This window comes from Urocitellus parryii, chromosome X (genome assembly GCF_045843805.1).
Source record: "Urocitellus parryii isolate mUroPar1 chromosome X, mUroPar1.hap1, whole genome shotgun sequence".
Classification (NCBI taxonomy): domain Eukaryota; kingdom Metazoa; phylum Chordata; class Mammalia; order Rodentia; family Sciuridae; genus Urocitellus; species Urocitellus parryii.
In genome coordinates, this window is record NC_135547.1 from 86,257,522 (window position 1) to 86,284,175 (window position 26,654).

At 35.6% G+C, this 26,654-nt stretch overlaps 1 pseudogene; it reads left to right on the plus strand.

The window, feature by feature from the left end:
• Positions 1–1,317: 1,317 nt before the first annotated feature.
• Positions 1,318–16,709, plus strand: LOC144250696 (AP-2 complex subunit sigma-like; annotated as a pseudogene).
• The last annotated feature ends 9,945 nt before the right edge of the window (positions 16,710–26,654 follow it).

Below are 26,654 nucleotides of genomic sequence, written 5' to 3' on the forward strand. Positions count from 1 at the left end.
TTTTTTTTCCAGAACCTCTTTCTCCTTACTGAAGTAACCTTTTGTTTCCTGTATTGCTTATGTAGTTCTTTATTGAAATGATCTTTTGCTTCTGTATTTGCTCTCTTATATCATCCTTTACTTCATAGAACATTTTAATTATGTACATCCTGAACTCTTTCTCTGTCATTTCTTCTAATAATGTAGTATTTTGATTTGTTTGGGGCACTTTCTTCTCTTGTTTTTTCATGTTGTTCGCTTGTCTTCTCTTCTAGCACTGCAGATCCGAGGCATTACAGTTTTTACCCTATAGGCTTATAGTGTCCCTGCAGGGTTCCAATTCCTCTCCTTTAAGAGGGAGAACAATATTAACAGATCCCAATACAAACAATATACAGCATTAAACCAAATAGCTGCTATTAAGACGTTGATGGTTTTGTCACAGTATACAGAAATGGAGAGTTCAATTATTATCTACAATATAAACAGTATGTTTGCAAAATGGTCTACAGTTTTTGATGGTGGACAAAGAACTGGGGGTGAGGTGTAGGATGACATTTTGAGGGAGTAAGAGGTGAGGATATAGTTATTAGATCTTAGAAAGTGTGAAAGAGGAATCTGAAGACATTGGTTAATAGCAGGAGAAGAGAGAGAAAGTGATTTGGGAAAGACGAGTAAGTGGGAAGACAATAGAGTACAAAAATCAAACATACATATTAAGAAAAATAAAAATGTAAAAATAGGAGATAAAAGAATATACAACACAACTGTACTGTACTATTTAGACATCCCAGTCCTCAGTAGCCTAATTCAGAAAAGTACTTAATTTCACAAATGTTGGGGATGTGAGGGTGGAAAAAGAGGGAGAGACAGGAAAAAAAAATCTTGACAGATATACAAGGATTGTTTTTGTTGGAGTCCAGTATTTTCCCACTTCCCTTCTCATCCAATAAGTGGGGTTGTCTGTTTGCTGGTGTCTCCACCCTCAGGATGGTGAAGGTAAGTAGGGTGGTAGGGTTGGTCTTGGGTGCAGAGCTCCTGGATGTGGGGTATAGCATTTGCCAGTCCCCAATGGGAGTCTGCACCCAAAGGATCTCCTTTGGGGCCTGCTCATGTGATGTGGGTATCTGGTCTTATCTCCTTATATTGACTGTTAGACCTCACAATTCCTGGTCTCTAATTTAGTCTCTAAACTGTGTCTCACTCGCCCCCTCCCTTTCTATTTCCCAATCATGGACCTTTCTCTCTGGAGGTCTTGTGGGCTGCACTCTGGGGGCTGTGCACATGTGGTGGAGAGCTGTTTTGTACTGGGCAGTTCAGGACCAGGTTTTGCGAGCTATGGACCAGCTGTGTAGCCGCAAGCACTGTGCTGGGTTAGTGGCTGCCAGGGAGAGGGGGCAGTTGGGGACTAAAGGTACTTTGATATTGCTTCTAAGCCCCAGTAGGTGTTCCAAGCTGAGGGTTGCCCAACTGAAGATGGCAACAAAGGTGTCCCAAGATGGAGGTGGCTGCTTTCAGCAATGGGGTATGGGGTCAGGTGGGGCGGGGCAGTTGTGGGTGGTGTGTTCTGAGATGCAGCTTGGTGGCATACAGTGTTGTGGCTGTCAGCTGTCTCCAGACCCTGTGTTGTGTCCCCAGGTGCAGGCTACTGCATGTAGGGGAGTATGGCAGTGTTTGCAATGCCCCAAGATGGAGGCAACCAAGGGAGTCCCACGTTGGTAGATGGGGGTCAACATGGGAGTGGAGGCTGGAGTTCTTTGCATGAGCAGGTATCCTGCATGAGAGCAGCAGGCAGGATTCCTGTGCTGGTAGGGTGGGCAGGAGTTCTGTGTGGGTGCTGATGCCTGTGGTCCTACTCAGGCACCCGGAGGTCCAGCGTGGGTGAGTGGCCAGGAGTCCTTCCCTGATGCTGAGGCCTGGAGACCGTGTGGGCATGGCAGCCATAATTCCTGTACGGAAGCAACTGTTGGGGGTCCTCTAATCACTCGCAGAGAAACATTCCCACTACTTGAATCCCAGGTCATGGAGCAACACAGAATGCAGCCTCCCTCTATCCTGCCATATTGGGTCTCTTCCTATGAATGTAATTTATAGACAACAAAATGTGCAATCAGTTTAAGAAGACTATTCTAGATAATATGTATGAGTCTGATTCAATCCCTTAAAAGGTCTTAAGAACAGAACTAAGACTTCTCTGAAGAGGAAACTTTAACTTGTGCCTGAGTTCCAGGTTGCCTTTCCTGAGTGCCTGCCCTAAAGGTTTTGGATTTACCATGCCAATATTTGTGAAAAATGTCTTAATATTCTTATGGTACCATCTCTGTATCTCTGTAGAAGCATGACTGACACAATAACTGAAAAACAGCTTTGCAGTTCATTTAAAAGGTAAATGTACATCTACCATAGGATAATGGTATCCAAGATGTATGAAAGATGGATAAAAACATGTATTCGTACAAAGACTTATAAACAAAGGATAATGGCAAATTTGTTTGTAATAAATAAAACCTGAATATAACCCAACACATAAATGAATAAACAAATAAATAACCACAAAATGGAACACTACTTAGCAATATAAAGGAATGAGTTATCGGCACACACAAAAACATGAACTAGCCTCAAAATAATTTCACTGAATTTAAAAATCCAAACAACTCAAGACTACACACTGCACTGAAATAACATATTACATCTATATAAAGCTCTAAGAAATGAAATTTAAACTTATAGAAAACATACCAAAGGCTGCTTAGAAGAAGAAGGGAGTAGATATGGAAAAGGCTGAAAGGAAGGATTATAAGAAGGATAGGGGAAATTTCTAAACCTGATGGTTCCTTATCTTGATAAGGAAGATAGTTTATTAGGACTGTACCACACCCTATTGCATGCCCAACTGTACACTTTCAATATGCAAATTTTGTTATCTGTCAATTTTATTTATTTAAATTTATTTAAAGTAAAGAATGTAGGCTACTTGGTTCAGAGCCTGGAAGAATCAGATCCCTGCAGCTGTGTGTGACTTTGAGAAAATTGTTTCCATTCTTTAAGTATCAGTCTCCTCATATGTAACATGGTAAAGGTAACAGCTGTTTTCTTTAAGATGGTATTTGTAGGAAATTAAATGAGAACATCTGCATAAAGCATTTGCACAGTACCTAGTTCATTGGAAGTACTCAATAAACATCTGCTATTACAATAATTACTAATGCTCTATGTGTTATATACCCAAATGTTTTGCAGACATTATTGTTTATTTTTATTATGACCCTTGAGGAGCTTTCCTGCTTTATAGAAATAAAAATAATTTAAACTAATTATTCAACTCTCAGAAAGTCAAACATGCATAAAGACCCAGGATTTCAACCAAATTCTGAATGGTCTCTTTCCAATATACCACGCTTTCTAAGGTTAACATAATAAATGGCCTTGAATCTCAAATAACTTTCTAATTGTGGCAGCATAACTTCTATGAATCACTCATATTTTCTTTCAAAGTGATGAATAACTGTTCCATTATTAGACTGGCATACATTTTACTTGAGAACTTCAATAAAAATAAAGATTTATAAATTCAATAAACCAACATTACTTGCAGCAGTATAAATATTTTAATATCCCATTCACATGGTAAATTATGAATCCTGGCTTCCCAAGGCAGAATTCAAAAATTTATTTTGTTTCAACCTATACAAGGGAAATTTTAAAACACTACTGCTATGGTGTGACTGCTATGTCCTCCAAAATTTCTTATGTTAAAAATCCCTACACTGAAGGTGATGTTCTTAGAATGTAGGGCCTTTGGTAAGGTGATTAGGTTATGAAAGGAGCCTTCATATATGGGATTTGTCCTTAGAAGACACCCCAGAGAGCTTCCTTTACTCTTTCATCATATGAAGACATAGTGAAAAGGCACTATCTACGATCAGAAAGTGAGCCCCTCATCAGGTACCAAATATGCCAGGGCCTTGATCTTTGACCTCCCAGACTCCACAACTGTGAGAAATAAATTTATATTTTTTATAAACTTCTCAGTTTATGCTACAACAGTCTTAACAGACTAAGAAAACTCCTGAAAGACACAAAAGTCAAACTGAACTAGTCAACAACAACCTTTAATCTTGGATACAATGACTAAACACCATAAAAATGCTAATCCACCCTCTTTCAAGTTAATATACAGATGGTTCCTGACTTAGGAAGGTTGGACTTTCAGATTTTTTGTTTTGTGATTAGTGTAAAAAAGATGTGCATTCAGTAAAAATATGTACTTTTGATTTTTATCTTTTCCAAGGCTAGAGGTACACATTAAGATATATTCTCATGTTTTCTCTGATATGCAGATGCTAAATCACAATAAGAGGGAGGACTAGGAAAGAATAGAGGTACTTTGGATCATGCAGAGGGGAGTGAAGGGAGCTGAGGGGGTACGGGGATAGGAAGGATAGTAGAATGAATTGGACATTAAAACCCTATGTACATATATGACTACATGATCCTACATCATGTACAACCAGAAGAATGAGAAGATATACTTCATTCATGTATGATGTGTCAGAATGCATCCTACTGTCATGTATAACTAATTAGAACAAATTTTTTAAAAGGATACATTTTCATGATGTTGGGCAACAACATCAAGCCACAGTTCCTCATCAGCCATGTAATTTTAAGGATAAACAACTAATACTCTATAGTATGCTGTGTTGTTTGGGGTTAGACTGTAACCCCAATGTATGTTGAGGACCTTCTGTATATATTTTATGAAATTCTAATAAAAATACCAAAAAGTTTTTATGAAGCTGGACAAATTGATAGAATATTCTGCAAAGAGAGCTAAATATAAAAAAATAGCTAGGAAAATATTGATAAAGAAAAGGAGGACTGGGGTTGTAGCTCAATATTAGATCACCTGCCTAGCACTTGTGAGGCACAGGGTTCAATCCTCAGCACCACATAAAACTAAATAAAACAACGGTATTTTGTCCATCTACAACTAAAAATATTTTTAAAAAAAAAGAAAAGAAAAGGAGCTTGACATGGTGGAACACACATGCAATCCAAGTGGCTCAGAAGGCTGAAGCAGAAGGATCACAAGTTTAAGGCCATCCCCAGCAATTTAATGCAGCTCTAAGCAATTTATCAAGACCCTGTCTCAAAATAAAGAATAAAAAAGGCTGGGAATGTGACTCAGTGGTCAAGTGGTACCTGGGTCATTCCCTTGTACTGAAAAAACAAAAAGAAGAGGTACAAGGATGGGGTATAGTTCAGTGTTAGAGCACTTGCCAAGCATGCATGAGGCCCTGTGTTCAATCCCCAGCACCACACAAAAAATTTACACAATATAAACATGTATTGAAATATCACATTACATTATGTACAATCTTGCCAGGCACAATGGTACATACCTCTAGTCATAGCTGCTCTGGTGGCTGAATTGGGAGGACCACTGGAGGCCAGAAGTTCAAGACCAGCCTGGGCAACAAAGAAATAATATATCTCAAAAGAAAAAGAAGATAAAGATGAAGACAAAGATGAAGAAGGAGAAGGAGGCAGATGAGGCACAGGAAAAGAGAGGGAAGTGTGATAATCTACAAATCCTACAAGATATTTTAAAATACTATGAAGCCCTTAATATCAAAATCATATGTTATAGGCACACAAGTAGACAACAAAACAAAACAAATAGAATAGCACATCCAGAAGCAAACCCAAGTCATGCAGAAACTTAGTATAATACAAAAATAATATCTCAAATCTATGGTGCAAAAATAATATCTTTACATAAATGATGCGCAAACTGAACATTTGGAAAAAAAAGATATAGAAGTAAATTAATTCCTCATGCCACACAGAATAAACTCCAAATGCACCAGGAATCTAAATGTAAAAACTGAAATAATATGTCTTAGTCTGATAGTGTTGCCACAACAAAATACCACAGATTAGGTGTCTTAAACAACAGAAATTTTATTTCTCAAAAGTTCTGTTAGGTTTCATTCTGAAGCCTCTTGTTTTTTTTGAGACAGCTGTTAGTGTTTTTTTTGAGACAGCTGTTAGTGTAAACTTAGTGTTTATATGATCTCTTCTCTATGCATGTGTTGTAGAAAGAGAGTTCTCTGGTATCTATTCTTGTAAGGATAATAATCCTATTGGACTGGGGCCCCTTACGAACTCATTTAACCTTAATTACTTCCTTAGAGGTTCTATCTCCAAATACAGCCACATTGGGGATTAGGGCCTCATTTGGGGGGGGGGGCACAAATAATTTTCATTCTATTGAAGTTTCCATGCAAATAGATGATTATAAATTTGGGGCAGGAATCAGTGTGTAATTTTGGTGGGCACATAGGATCTGTTTGCCCTATTGTTGATGGTGTTAACTTTGATCACTTTGTTAAGTTTGTATTTCCAAGATTTCTCCACTCCAAAATTTGAATTCTAACCTTTGTAGCTAACAAATTATCATGTGGAGTTATTTGATTTCATATCAATATTATCTTTCTCATCTAATTTTCACCTACTAATGAACCATTGATGATTCATAAATGATATGGTGATTATCAAATGTTAATTTTTGAATTTTATCATTATTCTAATTTACTGGTTCTCATTTTACTATAAGGAAGAACTTTCCTTTTATTTATTTACTCATTTATTTTATTGGCATAGATCATGGATTTTTATTCTATTCAATGTGTTATAAATCATTATGATTATTATTTTAATGCTCAAACTACCACAGATATAGCCATTGGGAGATGCTTTCAGCTCCCATTGGTGTCGTTTTGACATTCTCATCATCATTTGAGCATGTTCTTACTTTCTAGTACAGGAAAACATTCTATATTGATCTTGTATTTCATAGTCTTACCCAAGCCATTTCTTCAAGGAGTCATGATTCCTTTTAGAGAAGACTGGTACTTAGAAAGTAATACCTGATCATTAGGTATGCTCATTGTCTTTGTAATGCAAACGATCCTAGGCTGTCTCAATATACAGCACAAGGAAATACACGCCCTTCTATACCCATACACACCTCATCCCTGCTTGTATCCTTTGTATGGTATATATGTATGTATCTATATATATGTCTATCTGGAAAACCATGAATTTATAATACGTATCTGTTAATAACAGTCTGTTATGAACTGAATATTTATGTTCCCCTAGATTTTATATATTGAAATCCTAACCACAAATGTGATAGTATAGGGGTGGGACATTTGGAAAGTGATTAGGTCATAAGGGTGGGATCCTCATGAATGGAATTCACACCCTTATAAAAGAGATCCCAGGGGCTGGGGTGGTGGCTCAGTGGTAGAGTGCTTGCCTAGCATGTGTGAGGCACTGGGTTCGATTATCAGCACCACATATAAATAAATGAATAAAATAAAGATCCATCAATATCTAAAAATTTTTTAAAAACAAAAGAGACCCCAGAGAACTCCCTCACCTTTTTATCTGTGTAAAGATACTACAAGAAGATAGCCATCTGCAAAATCAGAAGTAGTCCTTCACCAGACACCAAATCTGTCAGCACCTTGATCTTAAAATTCCCAGCCTCCAGAATTGTGAGAAATAAATTTCTGTTGTTACAAGTTTTGTTCCATTTTATCATGACCTTAGAGTAACTTTGGTATCATGTGAGATTATTTATGTATAATAAGAGAATATCATGAAATAGCTTTTAGTGCCAGTACAGCTTCTGAATGTCAGGGTCCACTCTTTCTTTCTTTCTCAGTGCCACTTTTGGTGGACAGATGAAGTCAGGCCACAAGACAGTAATCCACAGTATCCAGATTTTTACATTGTCTGAATTTGTCTAGTTAAGATCAGAAGGGTACCCATTGAATATTATCTATAATTGGTCCAAGGTTAGTCGCACCTTCTGTTGTGGGAAGATTTGTTGGATTGTCTGACATGACAATGGCTAGAAAGCAGCATTTAAGACTTTTTTGTGAGGGGAATACTGGGGATTGAGGGGGCACTGGACCACTGAGCCACATCCCCAGCCCTATTTTGTATTTTATTTAGAGACAGAGTCTCACTGAGTTGTTTAGCGCCTCGCCATTGCTGAGCTGGCTTTGAATTCGTGATCCTCCTGCCTCAGCCTCCTAAGCAGCTGCGATTACAGGTGTGTGCCACTGTGCCGAGCTAAGACTTTTTAAATACCTTTAGTTTAGTTTATTTATTTATTTTTTAATGTGGTACTGAGGATCGAACCCAATGCCTCACACATGCTAGGCATGTGGTCTACCACTGCAGCCCAGCATTTAAGACTGTAGTACAGGCAATTATCAGAAATAAAACTATCAGTCTTTGAAACAGGTCTCTAAATCTAGGACCTAAATTATAAAAGCTAGGTAATGAAAATGTCACAATATCTATCTTTGTCTATATATGTTTGTTAAGTCTAAATTAGTGATTGTATTATTGGGTTCTATAGTTTCTTTGTTTAGTTTTGTTTAGAAGATCTATCCAGTGGTGAGAGAGGTGTGTTAAAGTCACCCAGTATTATTGTGTTGTGATCTATTTGCTTCTTGAAATTGAGAAGGGTTAGGTTTGTTATATGTAGATGCTCCATTGTTTGGGGCATAAATATTTATGATTATTATGTCTTGTTGGTGTATGGTCTTCTTAAGCAGTATGAAATCTCCTTTTTTATCTCTTCTGATTAACTTTGGTTTGATAACTTACCTGATATTAGAATGGAACATTCCGCTTATTTACATGGCCCATGTGAATGATATGTTTTTTTCACATCCTTTCACCTTCAGTCTGTTGATGTCTTTTCCTATGAGATGAGTCTCTTGAAGGCAGCATATTTTTGTATCTTTTTCTTAATCCAATCTGCCAGTTTATGTCTTTTAATTGATGAGTTTAGGCCATTAACATTCAGGGTTATTACTGAGACATGGTTTGTATTCCTGGTCATTTTGGTTTGTTTTTGGTTTTTAACTTGACTTGGTTTCTCCTTTGATTGGATTTTCCTTTAGTGTAGTTCCTCCTTTTGCTGATTTTCATTGTTGTTTTTAATTTCCTCCTCATGGAATATTTTGCCAAGATTATTCTCTAGTGCTGGCTGTCTAGTTGTAAATTCTTTTAACTTTTGTTTATCATGGAAGGATTTTATTTCATCATCAAACCTGAAACTTAATTTTACTTGATATAAGATTCTTGATTGGTGTCCATTTTTTTCAGAGCTTGGTATGTGTTGTTCCAGGATCTCCTAGCTTTGATGGTCTGGGTTGAGAAATCTGCTGAGATACAAGTTATTTTCCCCCTATATGTAATGTGAAACTTTTCTCTTGTGGCTTTCGAAATTCTACCCTTGGACTGCTGTTAAGGATCAGAGGTAGAGAGCCTGCCAGGCATGTGTGAGGTACTGGGTTTGATCTTCAGCACCACAAAGGAAGGAAGGAAGGAAGGAAGGAAGGAAGGAAGGAAGGAAGGAAGGAAGGAAGGAAAAGAGAGAGAGAGAGAGAGAGAGAGAGAGAGAGAACATCTACAACTACAACTTTTTTAAAAAATTCTATCCTTATTCTGTATGCTAGGCATTTTCATTATAATGTGACTTGATGTGGATCTGTTGTAATTTTGTACATTTGCTGTCTGGTATGCCTCTTGTATTTGATTTTTCAATTAATTATTCATGTTTGAGAAATTTTCTGATATTATTCCTTTGGTTTGTACCTCTGTGCCTTCCTCTATCCTGATGATTGTTAGATTTGGTCTTTTCACATTGTCCCATAGTTCTTGGAGGTTCTGTTCATGGTTTCTCACCATCTTCACTGTGTGGTCATCTGTATTATTAAAAGCATATATTTTGTCTTCATTGCCTGAGGTTCTGTCTTCCAAGTGATATGGTCTGTTGTTGATGCTTTCTAATGAATTTTTTATTTGATTTATTATGTCCTTCATTTCAAAGATTTCTGTTTGTTTTTCAAAGTCTCTATCTCTTTCTTGAAGTAATCTTTTGCTACCTGTATTTCCTCTCATATCTCTTTGTTGGAGTGGTCAATTGTTGCCTGTATTTGCTCTCTTAATTCATTCTTTGCTTTGCAGATCATTTTAATTATGTACACTCTGAACTCCTTCTCTGACATTTCATCTACTATGCTGTCCATGGAATCTATTATTGTATCAGCTTGGTTTGTTTCAGGCACTTTCTTCCCTTGTTTTCTCATGTTGTCTGTGTGTCTTTCTCTCTAGCAGTGTGAATTTGAGGTATTAGAGTTTCTACCTTATAATCTTGTAATGTCCCTGCAGGTTACCAATACCTTTCCTTCAGGAACCTGGATGATGGTCTTGTAGGTCCTGGCTGTTGTCACTAGATGGAAGCCAGTGGGGAAAGCCACCCCATGTGTAAGTAGATGGGGCCACAGTACTGTCTCTACTCCTCTTAACGTGCAAGTGTGGTCTGCTCCTCCCTATTTTGGAAAGGCCTTTGTATCTCATAATAAAGTTAGAGGTTTTATATAAATCCCTTGCAGTAACTGATTGTATCTGCTTTTAATAGGGCGGAATCTAAGACTGGGTGGTAAAATTCCCAAATGCACATGGCTAAGTATATTAATTAATAAAAGATAATAAGCAAGTTCCAATGATGATGAATCTAACAGAGATTAAAGATAACTGGTAATACACTTGACCATGGTTGTTAAAGGGTTTCTGACAGCTTTGTTGATTTCAATTTTAGAATTCCATTAATTGTTTTTACTTTTTCCAGGGACTGTGGATGGTAAGGATATTGAAATTTATGAGTATAAGGTAAAATTTACAGTTACTTAACAACAATACCAATAAAAATTGGAGAAATAATGGAGAATTCTCCAAGTTGAAAAACAGAAATAAGCAATGTTTTTGCCCATTTGGGCCAAATAAAAGTTTCAGCCCACTCAGAGAATAACCAGAACACATTTACAACCACTGAATAAAATATTTGTGTAAAGTTCATTTGTAGATACTCAAAGAGCTTTGAGTATCTATTCATCTCTCATCTCTACAGCTTTACCAGATTTGTGTCATTGGTGGATATGATTTGTTTTGGAACCATTCTAAGCAATAACTCTAAAATTACTTCACCTATGTTGGTTTAATTTATCTGTACTATTATAGGTAGTACCATGAAGCATGCTAAACTCTGTTTAAATGAACATCCTAATTTTCCCAAATTAGGAGCTTACCTTTGCCTCTAATTCCTCTAAGATTTTTCTTCACTGTATAATTTCAGGGGCAAGTATTTTGGTTAATGTTGCCTTTTTCATCATAGTGGTAGCTAAAGAAATGCCTTAAGATTCTGGATCTTTGTGCTTTGAATGACCTTCCACTGTTATTATATCTATTTTTATGGGTAACAGCAAAGTATCAAAAAGTTCTAAAAGCATCTAAAGGTCATTCATTTTATAGGGTTACTGCTGAGGTAAGAAAATCTCTTTGTGAAGCATTCCAAAGTTGTGGGACTACCCCAAATACATATCTACTATCTCTATAAATAGTTTCTCTTCCAGGTTTTGCCAGTTGGCAGGCTTTGTGAGTGCAGTTAATTTAAGCCATTGAGCTGATTTGATTTCTGGGAGTTACGTTTATTCAAAAGACAAATTTAAGTGTATGAATGATATAATAATCTGCTTGATAACTTCCAATGTGATTTTAAATAGGAACCATTCATAAATAAAATTAGGTCAGGATTCACCGATGAAATCACTAACAAATCTTTACAGGGCACAGATAACTTTCTAACATGGACTAAACATGCATGAGGTTCTCCTTCATATAAAAAGGTATAATTGAATTTTTATGTTACACTAGTGGTTAGTATTATTTTAAGGGAAAGCAGTAATATTTAATAGAATGTCAAGCAATTAGATAAAAAATATCACATATTTTCCATCAGTAAAGAAGCCTGCACAGTTTAGGAAACCACTGTATTTTTTGGACACCTTTAGCAGTAAGTCAGCTGAGGCTTCCACACATTTTGCTGCTGTTGCTACTGCTACTATTGCTCTTAGATAAGAAGTCTCAGCTGGGCACTCTGTTACTGAGTTGAGGGTCTTGTTGTATAACTTTAGCTATCAGATCTAATGAAAGACCAAAATCAGTAGACCACTAATGATTCCTGTGTAGCTGAGTCAGTACCTCTAGTGAATATTTTGTGAATAAGATGGGAAAAGAATATGTGAATTTAGAATTATAAAATGCAGTCTTTTAGTAGATAATTTTATGCCAGTCTTTGCCCTTAAACTTGCACATGCTTCTTTTAACATGAAAAGTATACAATCATTGAAATATATTTCCACATATATTTCTATATAATTGAATCAATACACTTTACTACTCATCCTGACACTTTGTAAATAAAAAGAAAATATAAAAGAAACAAGCAGAGTAGTGGGATAGAGGAGTGGAGAAAAAAGGAGGTACAAGAAATGAAACAGATCAAATTATGCTGCATATGCATATATCATAATGAATCCCACTATTATGTGTAATTATTATATTCCAATAAAATTAATAAAAAAGAAAATGGTTTATCCTAGTGAAGCAATCTCAGCATTGTTAACTATTGTAGAGATTTAATAGATATGAAGAATTAACCTTAGCTCTTTTTCCATTTTTTGAGCATACTAAAATGTCATTATTTGAACATAAAAAAGATCATTAGAAGAAAATCACAAGTAAATCTCAAATCCTTAAGTTCTCAATCAGGAATTTGAAAGCGATAAGAAATTATTTAGGTAAACCCCTGGAGAATAATAGTTCAGGTATGTCATTGATTTTACATAAGAAAATAAATATGGACTATTTGGCATCTAATGAGATGTTAAAAATGGCTGAACATAAATTAATCACAATGAAGTGAGTGGCTTCATGTGATATTGACAATAAAATAATATTTCGATGAGGGATTGACTCCTGAGAAACAAAGTGTTACAATCTTACTTTTGGACATAAGCTCTTACACAAATCAGTATCCATATCCATAAGTCTTTTAAATAGATAACATTGGAATATTACATAAAATAGTGCAAGAAAGAGTCACCACTTTATAAAATGTTCCACAATAGGTCTCAATCCTTCCTTAGTTTAAGCTTTAAAAGTCATTGAACAACTTTAGGTAAGAATTTAAAGAAGGCACTTTCTACTTTGAAATTGAATTCTTCCCACCTCAGTAGACCTGCTAGCCTGGACAGAATAGGGAACCTCCTAAAAAAATTTGAATCAGGATTGCATTATTAAAGGATCATACAAAGGAGAATGTTCAGATAATTTGAGGAACTGCTCACATGGGGGACATTTCATTTGGCAACCATTCATATAAATGATCTCTTTCAATAAATTTATTGATGTGTATCACAGAAAAAGAAATCCATATTGACTAGTGATGGGTCAAAAGTTACAGTCACAGTTTGGAGCAACAGAAATAGTTGGATGATCAAAATTCCTACCACTGAAGTTTTGTAAACAATCTAAGAGAAAAAATGGTTCCCATATCTATCAAAAAGTTTTTTTTTTAATTTTTCTATTATAAAAGTTAGTTCTCTTTATTATTTAAGGGAATGCCTATTCAGAAAGTCTTCAAAATTCCTTAGGAAGGGGAAGAACATTAATTCAGTCGTCTTTTAGTTATGATAAGATGGGCAGTGGTGCACACCAGTAATCTCAGCTACTCAGGAGGCTAAAATAGGAGGATTATGAGTTTAAAGCCAGCCTCAGCAACTTAGTGAGGCCCCAAGCAACTCCACAAGATCTTATCCATAAATGAAATATTTTTTTAAAAAGGGGCTAAGGATGTGGTTCAGTGGTTAAGCACTCCTGGATTCAATCCCCAGTACCCCCACCCCTTAAAATAAAGATGGTTATCTTTCCACTGTCCCTTTTGTTTATAGTATTGGCAAGTGTCTTTGTTAAGGGGAGTGTTTATTGCCCCTTGAAAGAGAGAAAGATCTATTTAAATGCTTTATCTTGAGGTTTATTTTCCTTTTTGGTATCTAAAGTCACCTCAAAATATTCAGTCAAATGCTGAATTTCATACAGTGGCATAATCTGACAGCTGTTCTTTTGTCCACTTAACATATCTATAGTTTCTAGTTTTAATTCATCAACAACAACAAAAAAAAGTAGAAAGAGCATTAGAAGTGTCAGGATTGGGAGCTAACCCTGAATTGTCTAAAGGATTCTGATCAGTGTCCCCCCACCCTGATTCTCTCTCTCTCCCCTTTTACGGATTTATTCTTCTATTGTTTGCAAGATTGAATCCAGGTCTGCTTTTTTTAGTTATAGATGGACACAATATCTTTATTTTGTTTACTTTTATTTTTATGTGGTGCTGAGGATCGAACCCAGTGCCTCACGTGGGCATGCCCTCTGCCACTGAGCCACAACCTCAGCCCCTGGTGTTTTTTGTTTTGTTTTGTTTTTAGCAGAGAAAACTTGTGGTATGGTTTCCAAAAGGTCCTGGCCTGTTTCTGGTGGTTTAAGTTATCATAATTAAGTAAAATTCTTTTCCCTATTTTTGAAGTCAATTTCTGCCTTTTTTCAATTAACCTTTTCCAACCAAGTTTTTATATCTCCTGACTCCATCAAAAGGAGAATTTCTTGGTACAGGTGATGAAGGCCTTGATTCTATGTACCCAATATAAGTTTGAGTTCTTTACCAAATTTTCTCCTTCTATTGTAAAATTAAACGAGTATATAAAAATTGCATGAAGACCTTGAATATGGCCAATGCTTAAGATCTATATAGCAGTCACAGCCAGATTCTCTCTTCTGTGGGGGATTTACAATATTAAGTAATATTGAAGAAAAGATAGTGCAACTTACTTAAAAGGAGTCTGAGTTGAGGGTTAGGATTCCATTAGAGTTTAATAAAATTCCAATGGTAAAGGCAAATCAATAGGATCATGATACACAAATGGAAAGAACTGGAATGGGTTTGTGGTGAATCCACAAGGAAAAAAGTCTTAAGTTGCTTATAGTTTGCATTAGCTTTAGCTAAATAATCTTTAAGGTAGCAGATTTTTAGTCCAAATTATATTTAGATTCCTCCTCATACCAACTAAAAAATGGAGACCATCGAATGAGACAATCATCATTTTGTTGTTGTCCATACCAAAATTTTTCCAAGTAGCCACTGTATTCCAAACTTATATTGTGCTAGTTATGAAGGTGTGCCCCAAATTCATGTTGTAGTGATAAAAGAATAAATAAATAACTGTCAATCTAGAAGAGAAAACAGTTTTAGATAGAAAACACTCTATGAGAACTGCACCACATCTGAAAGAATGGTGCTCATGTAACCTTGTATCTCTGCATTTTGGCCAAAGACCAATTATTACTGATCACGGGCCAGACAAGCATCCTGATTCCAGGCAGATGAAACTAAAACAAAAGTGGATCACAAGGACACACACAAAAAAAGAATGAAGGAAAAGTCCTTATAAGGTTGAAATGTTAACTACAGTAAATTTTCTCAAAGAGAAACAAGAAATCTGAATTTCTTGGCCCCAAGGCTGGCTTTAAGATGAAATTATTAGGTCTCCATCAATCTCTTCCCCCTCAAAAGTATTTTTATTCTTGTATAAAAACAGCATTCTAGACATCAGTCAAGCAATTAGAGAATAAATTAAAGAAGCAAGTGATGGATGCTAGAATACAATTTCATCAAACAACACCACAAATCAAATCAGAAAACCAAAATCCCAAAGAAGGATTCATTTTAAGAAAAACAAAATAAATATATCTTCAATAAATTACCAGAGCTCGACCAACCTCCCAGCCAAGGGTAGGTGTCATATTGGGCACCAAGAGAAACAAGAGGTCTAGATGTGTACAACTGTTATTGAGTTGAAGGTTGTAGTCCAAGGAAGTAAGAGTCTCAGCTGAATCTTAGTAAATCTCCAATTCTTTCAATGCTCTCCAGCCAGTTACACATTTATATTAGAATAAGTTGGCTATATTACTTATTGCAGGGAGGGAGAGCAAACACCAGGGGGACACAGCAGTTGTCTCAATAACAGTGTTACAAAGGTCCTATTATAAGATTGGGTTTTGGTTGGTGGATTTTGAGAAGACTATAAGGAAAGGATTGTTCATTTTAGATTGAACACTGTCAAAAAGTTGGGATAGTTCTATTATTGGATATACTAATAAATCTTGAGACTAGGGATAAAGTTGTAATCAGTAAAGAAGTGGCAGCCACTCATTTTGGCTAAGAGAGGCAAGTGTTTGGCAATTTGTTAGTGGCATAGAAACCTTGCTTTTTTCTAGGCTTGGATAAAATTATCAAGTGACTTTTCTTTGTCTCATTTTTTCAGGGTTTCAGAATAAAATTATCTGAATTTGGTATTCTGTGAGTAGCAGGCAAGTTTCTAAATGTCAGTGCCTGTTCTATTCTTTCTCAAAACTAAATATGAAAATGGAGCAGACATTGAGATAATCCCTGTACCAAACCATCCCTATATGTGAAGCTAGAGGAAATAGCTATGCTGGCTCATACATCTGCAAATGTGTGGTTATCAATGACAATGACCTGGCCTATCTGGAAGCCATTCACAACCTCATGGGGGTCTCAAATGAGTGTTTCCTCAATGTCTGTGAACTGGATCTGGTGTTCAACTTCTACAAGATTTACACATCATAGACAAGATGTTCTTGGCTGGTGAAATCTGGGAAACCAGCCACAAGAAGGTGCTGAACAGCTACTGATGCTATAGTCTCTCGAGTGAGGATCAGCCCTAGCCACTCTCTCTGAACTTGGCCTGCTAGCTCCCTGCCAGGTTATGGCTCACCTTAGCAGACCCCTCCATCAACTGCCATGGAGGAAGTGACCCAGCTGTGTCTAGGCCACGAGAGAGGAGACTGCATCCCATTGCCTGGGCCCAGCTGTGGGCAGAGGGCACCTTCCTTTTCCCGAGTAATCATACTCTTGTCATGTAATGACCTGAGTGTGTGTGCCTGGACTCCCCAATAAACCTGTGGTCCTGCCTGGTCAAAATAAAAAACAAAAAAAAATTCTAGAATACCATGAATGAAATGAAAACTGAAAGAGAAACCACCACCAGCAGAATTGATCAAGTGGTAGAATTTCAGAACTCAAAGATAAATTATTTAAAATTACTCAGTCATAGAGAAAAAAACACAAATGAATAAAGATTGCCTACAGGATTTGTGGAATAGCATGATTAATGTTTGAAATATGGAAGTTAAAAAAAGAAATGAGTAAGAGAAAGGAATAGAAAGTGTATTTAAAAAAATAATAGCTGGAGGCTATAATGCTAAGTGAAATAAGCAGGACTCAGAAAAAAGGTCAAATATTTTCTCTGATATGCAGAAGTTAATCTAAAATTATGGGGAAAGAAAGCAGAAAGTAGAGAGAGAAAAGAAATGGGGGGGGCAGGAATTCCCTCAAAATAAAAGAAAGATAGGGGAGTAGAAGAAGTGGATTGAGAGGGAGGGAGGAGGGACAGGTTAAGTGAAAAGCAGTGGAATGAATCTGACCTAACTTTCCAGTGTACACATATGAATATACTACAGTGAATCTCTCCATTATGTATAGCCACAGACCAATTTTAAATATATAGATAGATAGATAGATAGATAAATAGATAGATAGATAGATAGATCAGTAGAGGAAAAGGAACAGCGGGAGGAGAGGGTAAGGGTAAGCACTGAGGACTCAATTAGAGCAAATTATACTTTAGGCATTTATAGTATGTCAAAATAAATCCTAATGTTATGTTTAACTATTATGAACCTATAAAAATTTTTAAATAATTTAAAAAATATAACTATACATAGATATAACCATTGTTCTAATTTCCACTTATGATAATATATTTTTGGGGGGTAATTGTTTAGTTTTCTAGTTTTTGGATTTTTTAGAAAAAGAAGAAATAATAGCTAAACAATCCCAAATCTATGGATATATTCCCAAATTCAGTCCAAACAAGACTATACTATATACTCATAGACTCAAACTTTCCAAAATCAAAAGTGTAGACAGGATTCAAAAATCAACAATAGAAGAAAATAGGGTATCATGTATAAGTGAATAAAAGTTAGACTCTCAGCAGATATCCCTTCATAAACCTTATAAGCCAGGAGGAGTGGGATTATATATTCAAATTTTTAAACTAAAAAACTAACAATTAATAATAGTGTACCTGGCAAAGGTTTCCTTCAGACATGAAGAAAAGATAAATACTTTCCCAGACAAATAAAAGGGAATGTGTTCATTACAATTTGACCTGTCTTAAAAGAAATTTTAATGGGAATTCTTCAAGCTCAAAGAAAACAAGTTCGCAACAAAAAACCAAAATGCACTGGTTAAGGAAGTACACAATTTAATTCAGAACACTTTAATGTTATAATGATGGTGTATAAATCATTCAAATTGTATTTATTTAGGTATACAATAAAGTACCTCAACACAATAAAAAACATATTTGACAAGACCACAGGTAACATCATACTCAATGGTGAAAAGTGGAAAGCTTTTCCTCTAAGAAAAAAAGACAAAGATGCTCACTATCACCACTCTTATTCAAGGTAGTACTAGACTTTCTGTCTAGGGCAATTAGGCAAGAAGAAGAAATAAAAAGACATCCATATTGGACTGGAAGAAGTTAAATTAACTCTGTTTGCAGACAACATGATCTTATATTGAGAACACCCTAACACACACACACACAAAAAAAAAACACACACACACACACACAAAATTGGAATGACTAAAGAAATTCAATAAAGTTGCAGGATATAAAATCCATATAGGGCAGCAGAATAGAATAGACAATATGATTGATGTATGTACATTCCCTGTATGTATTATATGTCAAAATACATTCTGCTTGGAACCACCATTTGACCCAGCTATTCCCCTTCTCGGTCTATTCCCTAAAGCCCTAACAAGAGCATGCTACAGGGACACTGCTACATCGATGTTCATAGCAGCTCAATTCACGATAGCAAGACTGTGGAACCAGCCTAGATGCCCTTCAATAGATGAATGGATAAAAAAAATGTGGCATTTATATACTATGGAGTATTACTCTGCATTAAAAAATGACAAAATCATAGAATTTGGAGGGAAATGGATGGCATTAGAGCAGATTATGCTAAGTGAAGCTAGTCAATCTTTAAAAAACAAATACCAAATGACTCCTTTGATATAAGGGGAGTAAACAAGGACAGGGTAGGGACGAAGAGCTTGAGAAGAAGATTTACATTAAATAGGGATGAGAGGTGGGAGGGAAAGGGAGTGAGAAGGGAAATTGCATGGAAATGGAAGGCGATCCTCAGGGTTATACAAAATGTCATATAAGAGGAAAGGAGCGGCAAGACAAGATAATACAAATGGAAGAAATGATTTACAGTAGAAGGGGTAGAGAGAGAAAAGAGGAGGGGAGGGGAGGGGAGGGGAGGGGGGATAGTAGAGAATAGGACAGACAGCAAAATACATCAGACACTAGAAAGGCAATATGTCAATCAATGGAAGGGAAACTGATGTGATACAGCAATTTGTATACGGGGTAAAAGCGGGAGTTCATAATCCACGTGAATCAACCATGTAATATGATGTATTAAGAACTATGTAATGTTATGAACGACCAATAAAAAAAAAATAAAAAAAAAATAAAAAAAAAAAGAATACAAACAACAGGACTGGGGTTGTGGCTCAGCGGTATCGCGCTTGCCTAACATGTGTGAGGCACTGGGTAAAAAAAAAAAAAAAAAAAAAATACATTCTGCTGTCATGTATGACTAAAAAAATTAAAATAAAAAATCCAAAAAAATAAAAATAAAAATAAAATCCATATAAAAATAAGTGATGTTTTAATACACTAAAAACAAAGTCTCCAAAAAAGAAATCAAGTAAACAATTTCATTTGTGATAGCATTTAAAAAATAAAATATTTTAAATGAATGAAATTAAGCAGGTTAAACATCTATACACTCAAAACTATTAAACATTGATTAAAAATTTTGAAAGTCACAAATAAGTAGAAATAATGCTCCATGTTCATGGATTGGAAGAATTAATATTGTTAAAATGTCCATACCACCCAAAGGGATCTGGAGATCCAAAGCAATCCCCACTGTGTTAGTCAACTTTTCATCACTGAAACAGAACACCTGAGGATAACAATTTAGAGGAGAAAAGATTCATTTTGGCTTATGGTTTCAGAAGTTTCCATCTATGGTCCACTGGCTCCATTATTATGGGCTGTGTAAGGCAGAGCAAATTGGCAGAGAGGGCATGGTGGATCAGAACTTGTCACCTCACAGGGGCCAGGAGCAGAGAGTGAGCAAAAGGGGCCATGGATAAGATAAACTCCCCAGCATCATGCTTATTCCCACCTTCTACAGATAGAACCACCTCCAAATAGTCCATTCAACTATGAATCCATCAATGGATTAACCCATTAATAAGATTAGGACTCTTATAATCCAGTCACTTCCCAAAAACCTTACTTCTGAACTACTTTGTGATAAACCTTTCAAAAGGAGGCAATTCCAGAACCAAAACAAAACACCTAACAAAATTTCAGTGACAGTTTTCCTAGAAATAGAAAAGACAATCATAAAATTCATATGGAACTACAAAAGATCATGAATAGCCAAAGAAGCCATGAGCAAAAAATCAGCAAAGCTAAAAGCATCATAATGCCTGATTTTAAATATATTACAAAGCTATAGTAATCAAAACAGCCTGATACTGGAATAAACATAGATGCATAGACCAACGGAATAGAATAGAGAAGCCAGAAACAAACCCATACACCTCTGGTCAATTGATTTTTGACAAAGATGCCAAGAACATACAATGTGAAAAGAATAGTTCCTTCAGTAACTCTATACCTCCACATTCACAAGAATAACTTTAAACTCTCATCTCACAAAATATAAAATTTAACTCAAAATGGATTAAAAACATAATTGTAAGGCCTGAAACTATAAACCTCCTACAAAAAAACATGGAGGAAAATCTCTATGACATTGGTCTGGGTAATGTTTTTTAAAAAATATTTCCTGTCCCAGAAGGACAGGAAACAAAACCACAATAGACAAATAGGATTACATCAAACAACAAATCTTCTGTACAGTCATGGAAATAATCAAGAGTGAAAAGACAATCTGTGGAGTGTGTATAAACTAAACATCTGATAAGGAGTTAATATTTAAAATATATAATGCACTCAAACACTTCAATAGTGACCAGAGAGATAACTCAAATTGTCAAAAGACATGTAATAACCAATAGACTTGAACACACATTTCTCAAAAGAATGCATATAAATGGCCAATGGATATATGACAAAATTCTCAACATTACCAGTAATTAGGTAAATTCAAATTAAAACTTTAAGGAGATATTACCTCACACTTGTTAGAATGACTTTTATCAAAAAAACAAAGGTAACAAATATTCTTTAGGATATGGAGAAAATGGAACACTTATTACGTAAAACAGTATGTAGATTCACAAAAAAAAAAAATAAAAATGGAACTACCATGTAGTTCAACAATTCCACTACCCGTTACATATCCAAAGGAAAGGAAACCAGTATGTCAAAGATCTCTACTTCCATGGTCATTGTAACACTGTCTACAATAGCCAAGATGTGAACTTAACCTAAGTGTCTACCAACAAATGAATGGATTTTAAAAAGTAGTACACAGTGGAGTACTATTTGGCCATGAAATTCCTTCACTTGTGACAACATGTATAAACCCAGAGAACATTATGTTAAGTGAATAAAGTCTTGCACAGAAAGACAAATACTGCATGATTTCACTCCTGTGTGGAATTGAAAAAGAGTTGATCTCATAAAAGTACAGAGTATAATAGTGATTACCAAAGGCTAGAGATGGGGAGAGGTTGATCAGTAAGTACAAAGTTATACTCAATAGGAGTAAGAATATTGTGCAGAAAGTCGAATAGTTAGCAATAATGTATTCTATATTTTCAAATGGCTAGAAGAGAAATAATAATGTATATTTCCAAGTAGGTAGAAGAGAATTTGGTTTGTACCACAAAGATACAATAAATTATTGGAAGCAATGGGTATACAAATTGCCCTGATTTGATCATTACTCAATGCATATATGTATTGAAACATCATATTATAACCATAAAACATGTATAAATATGTACAATAAAAAAACTTTAAAAAAGAATTCCATTCTGCTATAATTGGTGTGTTGTTATGGTTGAGATGTGCAGTGTCCTCCACAAGCTCACATGTGAGACAATGCAAGAAGGTTCAGAGGAGAAATGATTGGGTTGTAAGAGTCTTAACCCAATTGGTGACTTAATCCCCTGATAGGGATTCACTGAGTGGTAACTGAAGTGGTGGCGTGTGGCTAGAGGAGGTGGGAATTGGGGGTGTGGCCTTGGGGCATATATTTATATCTAGCAAGTGGAATCTCTCTCTCTCTCTCTCTCTCTCTCTCTCTCTCTCTCTCTCTCTCTCTCTCTCTCTCTCTCTCTCTCCTTCTTGATCACCATGAAGTGAACTGCTTCCCTCCACCATGCTCTTCTGCCATGGTATCCTGCCTCATCTGGATCCCTGAGTAATGGAGCTGGCCTTCTCCAGACTAAGACCTCTGGAACTGTGAGTCTTCAAATAAACTTTTCCTCCTCTAAATTTTTTCTGGTGGGGTCTTTAAGTCATCGCAGTGAAAAAGCTGACTACAACATGTGGTATTCCCTTAATGTCATTTACATCGAAGTGTTAAATATGCTTTTTGGGGGCTGGAATTATGGCTCAGTGGTAGAGCACTTGCCTAAGCATGTGTGAGGCAATGGGTGTGATTCTCAGCACCACATATAGGCAAATAAATTAAAGATCCATTGACAATGATATATATATATATATATATATATATATATATATATATATATATATATATCTCAAATCAAGTTACATATTTGCTAATAAGTGGTTTCACCAGTTACTGAGAAAATTGTTAAAATATCTACTTATGATTGTTCAGGCCTCCTCTTATTTCTATCAATATCTTAATATTTAATACCTATAATAATGGGTGCATACAAATTAATTTATTTTTTTAGTACCAGGGATTGAGTCCAGAGGCACTCAAGCAGTAAGCAACATTTCCCAGCCCTTTTTTATAATTTATTTAGAGACAGGGTCTCAATGAGTTACTTAGGACCTTGCTAAGTTGCTGGGGCTAGCTTTGAACTCATGATCCTCCTGCAGCCTTCTGAACTTCTGGGATTACAGGCATGTGCCACCGTGCCTGACTGCATACAAAATTATAAATGTTATGTCTTACAACTGAATTGACCCCTATGTCATTTCAAAGACATGCCTTTGTCTTTGGTAATACTTCTTGATCCAAAGTCTATTTGGGCTGGCAATAATACAGGTACACAAAGTAGACTTTTACTTTTAGCCTTTTTTTGTTCTTAAATTTAAGGTCATCAATTGTTTTGATGTGTGAGCCCTACCTATGTTTAGTGTTTAACACATGCATGGTTTATTTAATATATATTACTATATCTGTCCCACATAACTTTGTATCTTTATTCCTCTTCAGATTAATTAGTATTCTACTCTTCAATTTTATTTCATGTATTAGATTTATATTGTGTATTACTGTACTTTTGATATAATGTTTGCCCTAAAAATTGCATTATGCATGTTTGATGTGTTATCTTTTTATCATTTTGACCAAAGTAACTGACATAAACAACTTAGAGGAGGAAAGGTTTATTTTGTCTCATGGTTTCAGAGCTCACAGTCCATGGTTGGCTTATTTCATTGCTTTGGGCCATAGGTGAAGATGAACATCATGATAGAAGGACATGACAGAGGAAAACTGCTCAACTTATGTCAGCCAGAAAGCAGAGAGGTAGTAAAAAGGAGGCCAGGTTCAAGTTAGACCCTTCCGGGGTACAACATAGTGTGCTTCAACAAGGCCCCACCACCTCCTACAGTTTCCAACACCTTCCAATAAAGCCACCAAATTATCTTTTCCATATTTTTATTGGTGCATTATAGTTGTATATCATGGTGAGATTTGTTATTACATATTCGTATATACACAATATGACAATAAAATTTGGCCAATATCACTCCCCACTATTTTCCCTTTCCTTTCCTTCCCTTCTTCCCTCTCCTTGTCTTTTCTTCTACTAGTTTTCTTGAGATCCCTCCAACTTTCTTTTCCTTTTTCCTCTCTACCTTCCACATATGAGAAAACATTCAACCCTTAATTTTCTAAGTTTGGTTTATGTCACTTAACATAATATTCTCAAGTTCCATCCATTTTCCTGCAAATGACATAATTTCATTCTTCTTTATGGCTGAAATCTCTATAGCTCCATTGTGCATGCATACATGCCTCACTTTCTTTATCCATATTGCCATTAAATTATTAATCCATCAATGAATTATTCCACTGATGAGGTCAGAGTCTTCATGATGTAATCACTTCCCCAAGCCCCTACCTCTGAATATTGCTGCATTGGGGATCAAGCTTTCAACACATGAGCCTTTAAGAAAAATTCCAGATCCAAACTGTTACACTTGATTTAGGATCTATCATAGCCGTTTTACCACTTCCCAAACAATTAAAAAATATATAAATTATTTTAAGTACATTTATTTATTTTATGCCATCAACACTAATACTTTGATATCTTTTGCTTCTGCAGTCTATAACTTCCATAGCAAATAATATTGTTGCATCAAAGAGTCAGTATTCCCTCATGTTTATTCACATAGATATTTTCCAAGAAACTTACATTCTTCCCACATTCCACTTCGTCCATCTGGATTCATTTTGCTACAGCCTAAACAACATCCTTTCATATTTCTTGTAGTTTGAGTTTGCTGGCAACAAATTGTCTCAGTATTTGTTTACCCAAACATGTCAAATAAAGAACATTTTTGCTGAATATTAACTTGAGTAATTTTTTTTCTAACTCCCTTAACGTACACTCCATTGCCTTCCATTTTCCATAGTTAATTTTCAAAGTTTAGATATAAGACTTATTATTGTTGCTTAAAGATAATATTTCTCTTTCATTGGGTGCTCTTGAGATTTTTCTTTCTCTTAATAATAATTCATAAATACTTTCCTGGATCTGAAGTCTATTTTATCTGTAATTAATACAATTATTTCAACTTTATTTGCATTTGTATTAGCATGGTAATCTTTATCTCTTTACTTTCAATATCTGTTTGCCTTTATAATTAAATTGGGATCATTGCAGACAACATAAAGTTGTTGTCTAATTATCCACCCTGCTGAGAGTTTCTATTGTATTGGTATATTGAAACCACCAATATTTAAAGTTATTATTGATATATGGTTGTATTGATATTTGGTATATTTGAAACTTTTCTATTTGTTGCCCTTATACTTTATTCTTATTTTATTCCACAGTTTTCCATTCTCGTTTCGTTTCGTTTCTTTTCTTTTTTTTTTTTTTTTTTTTTTTTCGGGGCGGAAGTGGTACCAAGAATTGAACTCAGGGACACTCAACCACTGAGCCACATCTCCAGCCCTATTTTGTATTTTGTTTAGAGATAGGGACTCACTGAGTTGCTTAGTGCCTCACTGTTGCTGAGGTTGGCTCTGAACTCACTATCTTCCTGCCTTAGCCTCCTGAGCCACTGGGATTACAGGCATGCACCACCATGCCTGGCTTCCATTCTTTTTTTCTTTTTTCTCTTTTTACTTTTCAGTTTGAGAAACTTCCATTGATATATCATAAAGCTCACTGATACTTTTTCCCATAGTTTTTACTGATGTATTATAATTGTACTTTATGGTGGGATTTGTTGTTACCTATTCACATACACATGCAATATTCATACAATATAACAATATAACTTGGACAATATCATTCCTCAGTATTTTCCCTTTCCCTTTTTCCTGCCTCCCCATGGTCACTTTCTTCTACTCTACTGATCTCCCTTTTATTTTCATGAGATTTGCCCACCCCAACATTCTTTTCCTTTTTCTGCTCTAGCTTTCACATGAGAGAAAACATATGACCTTTGACCTTATGAGTTGGGCTTTTTTGGTTTAACATAATGGTCTCTAGTTCCATCTATTTTCCTGCAAATGACATAATTTCATTTTTCTTTTTTGACTGAATAAAAATTCGATTGTGTATATACACATAATTTCTTTTTAATTTATTTTTTAGTTGTAGTTGAACACAATATCTTTATTTTTTTATTTATTTATGTTTATGTGGTGCTGAGGATCAAACCCAGGGCCTCTCACATGCAAGGTGAGCACTATTGCTGAGCCACAACCCCAGCCCCTATACTTAATTTCTTTACCTATTCATCTATTCATGGACACCTAGGCTGATCCCATAGTTTAGCTATTATAAAGTGTGCGTCACTATAGTATGATGACTTTAATTCTTCAGAATAAATATCAAAAGAGTGGTATAGCTGGGTTATGTGGCAGTTCCATGCCTAGTCTTTTGAGGCACCTCCATACTGATTTATACAGTGGTTGTGCTAGTTTATAATCCCACCAACAGGGTAAAAGTGTTCCTTTTTCTTCACATCCCTTCCAGCATTTATTATTATTTCTATTCTTAGTGACTGCCATTCTGAATGGTATGAGATGAAATCTCAGTATAGTTTTGATTTGCATTTCCCTAATTTCAGTTG